The sequence below is a fragment of the Emydura macquarii genome, unplaced genomic scaffold (assembly GCF_026122565.2).
Source record: "Emydura macquarii macquarii isolate MOO-44397 ecotype Brisbane River unplaced genomic scaffold, CSIRO-AGI_Emac_v2 contig_1043, whole genome shotgun sequence".
NCBI classification, from domain to species: Eukaryota; Metazoa; Chordata; order Testudines; family Chelidae; genus Emydura; species Emydura macquarii.
In genome coordinates this window covers 1,871,923-1,880,419 of record NW_027131180.1, presented here as the reverse complement: position 1 = coordinate 1,880,419, position 8,497 = coordinate 1,871,923, and positions in this window count along the sequence as shown.

Below are 8,497 nucleotides of genomic sequence, written 5' to 3'. Positions count from 1 at the left end.
GCATAAATATTTGCAGTATTGGGCCTCGGGTCAGGAAGAGGATTTCAGGCATAGGGAAATGCATGAATGAAAACTTGGACGTGGATGGGGGAAGGATACAAAAGGGATAGTTAGATGAGCTGAGTGAGGAGTGTTGGGGGGTGAGAAGGAAGCAAACGAAACAAGAACAGAGAGAGCAAGGAAGTCAAGGCACAAGATGATCAAGATGACTGGCACATTATAGAGATGTATATAGAGAGATTAATTTTAGATGATTAAAGGGTGAATATCCACCAGTTCACTTACCCTGCTAAAATTATCAACAAAAAAGTCTTAATATCTGGAAGATGTTTTGCTCATAGGAAATAGCCAGGCATTCAAAAATGTTATGATATTTTAAACTGAATTCTAAAAATAAATGTAAATGTAAAGAATGTAAAGAATGGGGTACTATGTTTGGAAACCTAGAGAGAAGACATGGCACAGTTTTATAAGTAGACTTTCAGGTGTCTGTTATTCATAGACCAAAATCATTCTGGTTTTTTTTAAAGATAGAGTCAAAGTTCGCTGTTAAGTTCCAGATATCTGCTTACAAAATTTAGTATGGACACCACAAACACAGACCAGGCACTTTTTGTTGACCTTTTCAAATGACCTAGTAAAACTGGGTCTTAAGACTGTCTTTGCATGGCACACATTAAAGGGATCAAACACAGGCTAACTGTAAGGCTTCAAAACATAACTATAAATGGGGAGTCATCATCTCAGGGTGCAGATCCTTTATCTAGCAACCTTCCCTGAGAGTTTAGACCATGCAGTCTCTCTGCCCAGTCCTTATTACCAATGCTGACTTCTCAGACTCCCCCTGAAGCTTAAACACAACCTCTCCCAGAACTCTACCCAAAGGTATGAGCCTCCTGAGTTACTTTTTCAAGGGGTCACATAGTAGGTGTAGCATATAACACACACAGAATTCTAATACATTATTGCTCTTTTCTTAATCACATGAGAAATACACAGAGCTTTACAAAAATAATAAACCCTACATGCATTTCCCCTCCCTCAAGCTCTCCCTTCCTTTGGGCATCCTGGAGGTCCATCTGTGGTCAGGAAGGCAGGCTTCACCCTGCCTCATCAGACTACATGCAGCTCCTCTCAACTTGATTTGGTAAAAAGTGGCCAAGCAGCAAAGAAGTCAGGTCCTGTCCCTTTATAACCTTCCAGACTGTCATGTGACCTCCTGGTCATTATCAACAGGTAACCTTGTTGCTAGGCGACCTTTCCCCTGACAGACCAGTTCTGGTTGGGAGCCAGTCTGGGATGTATGTATTTCAGTAGAGGACCATCTCAACGTAACCACCCCTGTTGTCAGCTCTGTCCCACTACACCTTGGCATTTCAGCCCAACATGGAGGCGAAGAGACCACAGAGAAGGCAACTAACCCCTACACTCAAGATGGAGTTTGCTGCTTGGCCAAGATTCATAGAGACTTCATAATCTCACACAGAATTCACAAATTGTACAAAGAGGTTTTCCACTGGCTTTGAACCTTGAAGCTTTTAGGATACATCTTTTTTAGGAAAAAAGGTGTGTTCTTAACTTGAGTGAGAGAAAATCCTAGTGAAGACAAGACAGTCTGCAGTTCTTACGAGTCAGCAGGTTGAGGTAGATGGTGGGGAGAGTAGGATTTACCTTCACCTGCTAATTTATATGAAACCTACAAACTACCTTTTCTTCATTAGGATTTTGCCTCATGTTAATTACCATGTATTAGCTAAGTCAGATTAAGAACACACCTTTTCCTCTAGTGAAGGCAAGATCCTAGTTCAAATCTTGCTGAAGTAATATCTCAAATGCCTACACAGCAAGACTAGCCAGTATAAAGAGACTATGGTAAATGGCTATTTGCTCTAGCATCTGACCATCAGTTGACAGACACAACAAACAAAGATAGTGTGAGTCTGCAGTTTTCAAATATTATTTTCATAATATGATAGTCATTTTTCAACCAGCACTTTCAGCTGCTTTAAGAGCACTGGCTTTTGAGAATTATTCTGTACTTCAGAAGGTCTGTGTAGCACAGCCATCTGTAGTTGAATGAAGTAGCTTAATACTTGCAGCTCCTTATTCAGGTTTTGTGTTATCTTTGGACAGGAAATATTGCCAGCCTTTCAGTACACAACCCATCCTCCCACATGATATAAACTTTGTGTAGTTTTTAAAAAAATCTGCATAATTTCCTAACAGCTTTTATTATTAATTATTATTTAACTCTTGAGTTTTGTTTTGTGAAATACCATTTAGAAATTAGATGTTGTGGGAATTTAATATTTTCCTGTCTCCATCCTGATTCCTTTTATTAATTTACTTTTCTATATTTATAATACTAAATTGCATGAGACAACACATGATTTAAAAAAATGTTTGTTTAGAACAGTCAATAGAATTAAGGTTTGATCGAGATCATGTCTGATTATTTTGAACACTCATAGACTTATTCAAGTCCTGATGCTGGAAAATATTAATTCTTGTAATTTGTATGAATTTGTTGCAGAAGGGGGTTTTACAAATATATTTTTGGATGGGTTCTAATGGGAACTGCAACAAGCAGATCAGTTTCCTGTAACTGATAAACTAAGAAACTGAACGTTCTTGAAGCTGAAATCATCGGGATCTCTTATTTCATCTGCAGTGTTTACAGTTGAACTCAATGACTGAAGAGCCACATAAGGTTCAGAAGTTAATTATGGATAAATCCTGTAAAGCAGCAGTTCCTAAACTGTGGGTCGTGACTCCAAGTGGGGTTGCTTCATCAGCAGATTTTACAAAATGGCCTCCGCACAGCGTGACCTCACATGCACCATATGCATGAGGTCACGTTGCATGGGGGAAACTGTTTTGGTCTACAAAACAGTGCCCTCCATGCAGCATGACCTCGCACGCACTGTATGTATGTGAGGTCATGCAATCCAGAGGATGTAAATTGAGAAGCATAATGGCATCCTCCTTGTGGCATGACCTTGCCTGTATACTGCGTGTGAGGTCACACTGCATGGAGGACACCATTTTTAAATGGCAACTTCCATGCTGCCTGGGATAGTGGGAAACAACACATCTGAAAATGGGGTCATGCAGGGAAATGTTTGGGAACCGCTGCTAGAGGTTGGATGCTTGTTAGCTAAACTTATTCACACTTTTTGAGATCTCCTTGATATTTCACTCCTTCCAACCAACCACATTTTGTCTCACTTTACTCCAAATCCCTCTTTCCAAACAGACTTCTGAGCTCCAGTACGCTCCTCTGCCCAGGCAGATTTACCATGTCTTACAAGCTCTTTTTCTTAGTTGATATGCCATTTGGGGGAGGCAGCGTCAGTAATTAGTCTGAACTCCAAAGCACAATTGGAGTTGCAGTTAGCAAGGGACGGGAAGGGTAACGAGAAGAGTTTCTACAGGTAGGTTAGCAACAAAAAGAAGATCAGGGAAAATATGGGCTCCTTACTGAATGGGGGAGGCAACCCTAGTGACAGATGATGTGGAAAAAGCTGAAGTACTCAATGGTTTTTTTTGCCTCTGTCTTCACAGACAAGGTCAGCTCCCAGACTACTGCACTGGGCGGCACAGAATGGAGAGGAGGTGAGCAGCTCTCAGTGGTGAAAGAACAGGTTTAGGATTATTTAGAAAGGCTGGACATGTACAAGTCCATGGGGCCAGACTCAGTGCATCCGAGGATGCTGAGGGAGTTGGCTAATCTAATTGCAGAGCCATTGGCCATTATCTTTGAAAACTTGTGGCAATCGGGGGGAGGTCCCAGACAAAGCGAAGAAGGCAAATATAGTGCCCATCTTTAAAAAAGGGGAACTACAGACCAGTCAGCCACATCTCAATCCCCGGAAAAACCATAGAGCAAATCCTCATGGAATCCATTTTGAAGCACTTGGAGGAGAGGAAGGTGATCAGGAACAGTCAGCATGGATTCACCAAGGGCAAGTCATGCCTGACCAACCTGATTGCTTTCTATGATGAGATGACTGGTTCTGTGGATGTAGGGAAAGCAGTGGACATGATATACCTTAACTTTAGGAAAGCTTTTGATACAGTCTCCCAGAGTATTCTTGCCAGCAAATTAAAGAAGTATGAGTTGGATGAATGGGCTATAAGGTGGATAGAAAGCTGGCTAGATCATTGTGCTCAACAGGTAGTGATCAATAGCTCAAAAACTAGTTGACAGCCGGTATCAAGCGGTGTGCACTAGGGGGTCGGTCCTGGGGCTGGTTTTATTCAACATCTTCATTAATGGTCTGGATGATAGAGTAGATTGCACCCTCAGCAAGTTCGCAGATGTCACTAAGCTGTGGGGGAGTGGAAGATATGCTTGAGGGTAGGGATAGGATACAGAGTGACCTAGACAAATTGGAGAATTAGTCCAAAAGAAATCTGATGAGGTTCAACAAAGACAAGTGCAGAGTCCTGCACTTAGGACAGAAGAATCTCATGCACTGCTACAGACTGGGGACCGACTGGCTAACAAGCAATTCTGCAGAAAAGGATCTGGGGGTTACAGTGGACATGAAGCTGCATATGAGTTAACAGTGTGCCCTTTGTTGCCAAGAAGGTTAACGTCATATTGGGCTGCATTAGTAGAACCATTGCCACAGATCAAGGGAAGTGATTATTGCCCTCTATTCAGCACTGGTGAGGCCATATTTAGAGTACTGTGTCCAATTTTGGACCCCCCACTACAGAAAGGATGTGGAAAAATTGGAGAGTCCAGTGGAGGGCAACAAAAATTATTAGGGAGCTGGGGCACATGACTTATGAAGAGAAGCTGAGGGAATTGGGCTTATTTAGTCTGCAGAAAAGAAGATTGAGGGAGGATTTGATACTTCAACTACCTGAAGGGGGGTTCCAGGGAGTATGGAGCTAGGCTATTCTCAGTGATGGCAGATGACAGAACAAGGAGCAATGGTCTCAAGTTGCAGTGGGGATGGTCTAGGTTGGATATTAGGAAAAAACTTTTTCACTAGGAGAGTGGTGAATGGGTTACCTAGGGAGATGGTGGAAGCTTCATCCTTAGTGGTTTTTAAGGTGCGGCTTGACAAAGCCCTGGCTGGGATGATTTAGTTGGGGTTGGTCCTGCTTTGAGCAGGGAGTTGGACTAGATGACCTCCTGAGGTCCCTTCCAACCCTAATCGTCTATGATTACTGGCTAAGATTCTATGGCCCATGTCATGCAGGAGGGTCAGGACAGATAATTATAATGGTCCTTTGGCCTTAAAAATCTATTAATCATATGGACAATCTTGATCACTAAAGTCCTTTGGTAAAACAGTAGATGATTATTTGCACTTTCAAAAAAAGATCAGATTTGTTTCTGTTCAAAATCTGGGTTGAGATGCAGCTGCTTCTTATTTTTTCCCAAAACTTATTTGTCAAGAACTAAGTGAGATGTTGCAGTGTAATGGTTTTTATTTCTTTTCAAAATGATATTGAATCACTGGAGTGCTTCAGAGTGTGCTTTGTAGAATCAGCACATTATTTTCAATGAGTTTATGTATTTTAATCTCTCAAAACACTGACCCACCTCTTATGTTGTTAGTTGTGCCATATATGGTGGCTACATATTCCCAGAAGCAGAGTTGAAACAACACAATTGTTTGTATTGAATCCCACATTTCAATTTATCAAAAGGTGTTTGGTGATATTTTATTGATGTGCACAAAGAGTATAAAGCAACTGACAGTATGAATTCAACTTTGGGGAGGTCTGACATTTGAATCCAAACTGCACTGCTGGCCTCTGTCACTAGCATAGATCTGGTCAAGGCTATTATGTTATAGGATTTGTATGGGTTATGTTCATAATGTGGTTTGTAAGAACTTATTATACAATCTTGATAATGCAAACACAGCTATTAAAAGATGTTAGGATAAAAGATGAGGATTTAGAACAAGGTCACCTGGCAGCGTCTAATGAGACCATGCTCCTTAATACAAGGCTAATTATTTCTTCCTGGAACAGATTGTGACAATAATCATCGAACTTCAAAAAAGAAAGAAAGAGAGAGAAAAAGAGAATAACATTTATCAACTCAAAAAGATATTTGCAACAAAGATCAGTTAAGTTAGTAATGTTTTATGATTTCCATTCCATTAGTACATTAAAGAGTGGCAGCCCATGGTTTGCATATTATTTTGTGTATTTCACTGTTTAACTAACCCTATAGTGTTATTAAATTTGTTGGCATAATTATCCAAGAACTCAGGAAAAATGTTTGTTTTTCTTTTCTTTTCTTCATGTTAAATATTTGTGTGGGCTGGGGAAAGCTGGAAGATACATTATATATGATTTGCATGACACTTTATTAAGTCATTTATCTTTCTCAAATTCCATTTCTTTGAAAAGCACAACTGAAATCTGTCATTAACCCTCAAAATTGTTATGTTTTCAATAGTTAAAGAGCCTAGATTATTTTCAGTTTCAATTAAGCGTTAGCCACTATATTAGAGGAGCCCAAAAAAGACAACGGCCACTCCAGTTGCCCACACATTTGGTACCTAACAACTGACAACCAGGGATGGCCCACCCTCTGCAAGAAGCTTTTGGTTGTGACCATCTGGAGAACAAAGGGATAAGGAGGATGGCCAGCTGACCATGTTTCCCGGGAACAAAAACAAAGGATTAAGGAGGAGCCTCTTGGGGTTGTTAAGTGTGGGCTGGGGGACAAAGGATCGGGGTTCACGACGTGTCCCCTGTAAGTACCCAGCTGCAGCTTGTCTGTGCTCTGGAGAAGTGGAGGATCCAACTAGCAGATTGAATTAGAATCTCGGTCAACCGGTCAAACAAGTTCTGGATGTTGATTCTCTAGTCATAGATCTGACACTTAAAGTCCTCCAGCTCAATGTTGAAGGGTTGTCTGCCGCCAAGCGGGAATTTATTGGTGTCCTAGCAAAGGAAGTTCTATTTAATGTCATTTGTTTATAAGAAACTCACATCGTATTGAATGAAGCACATCTAGAGTCATGATCTTCATGTGAAACATGATTGAGCCACATACATTCACAGTGATATATCAGATTCTGTCCATATTGAATCTTCACCCTTTTGCAATATGATTGAAGTCAGTGGGTTTCAAATCGCAAATGCTTATAAGCCACCAGATGAAACATGGGGTCCACAAGTTCTCCCAAGGCTTAAGCATCCGGCAGTGTATGTTGGCAACTTTAATAGCCATTATAGCGAATGCGGTTATGTGACCGCAGACCCAAATGGTGAACAACTGTTGGAGTGGGCAACAAATAATGATCTCACTTTGGTCCACCCTAAGTAGCCTGGATTACTGCCCAGACCTGTGCTGGGTCACGTCGTTTGCCAATCACCCACAGCGTGTACTGTACTTAATGATTTTCCACATAGCCAACATCGTCTGTCATTGATTCAGATGGGAATGCGTCGTCCAGTTATAAGGACCATACCGAAGCCTAGATGGAATTTCTGGAAGGCAGATTGGGACTCCTTTACAGATTACTTAGAACAGAGAATTGTAACCATTCCATTAAATATCATCTCCGTGGAAGATGCAAATTGTCGTTTCTGTTATGCCATTTGTAAAGCTTCTGACCAGTGGCACTTGACTTTATGCGGTCAAGCTGGAAAAGCTGGAGCTTAATTTGTTGACTAGATGTGGTGCAACATCTATGTGCACCAAGCAGGCCAACAGTTACTCCAGATCAGATTGCCAGTCATCTGCTGAAGATCACCAAAGCTCCTGTTGACAGAGTTGTCAAACAAGAGGTACATGATGAGTGGCAGCATTTTCTAAGGAGTAATCTAGCTGATAGTAAAAGGGAGCCATTCGTTAGTCTGGAATGGGATAAAGTGCTGAAGGATTTAAAAACGAGTACAGCTCCCAGATATGATAGAATTGCACCTGAATTCATGAAACAACTGGGTCCTCATGCTCGGGAATGGTTTGTTTTTTCAACAGAGTTCTGCAGAATCCAGATTGCCCAGAATCTGGTCCCAAGCAAAGGTCATTGCCTTGCTGAAACCTGTGAAAGACTTACACTCACCCTTGAGCTACAGACCAATTTCACTTCTAAGCATCTGCTTTACAGTGCTTGAGCGTCTGATTTTGCAAAAAATTTCACCGTCTGTGGAAGGCATGCTGGCACTAGAGCAAGCTGGGTTTTGCCGCAGTTGTAGTACATGTGATCAAGTGCTGGCACTTACAACATTCATCAAAAATGGATTCCAACATAAGCTGAAGACTGGTTCAGTTTTCCTTGACCTGACTGGGGCATATTATATGGTTTGGAACATGGGCCTTTTGGTGAAATGGTCTAGAACTATGCCATGCTGGTTAGTATATGAAATGGCTCTGTTTTTGAGAAATTGCCATTTCCATGTGCATATTGGTGATAGAACAAGTCTTGAAGGCTTGAGAAGAATGGCTTCCCACAAGGATTAGCATTATCTCCAGCGTTGTTCAACTTATATTCAAATGACCTGCCATATA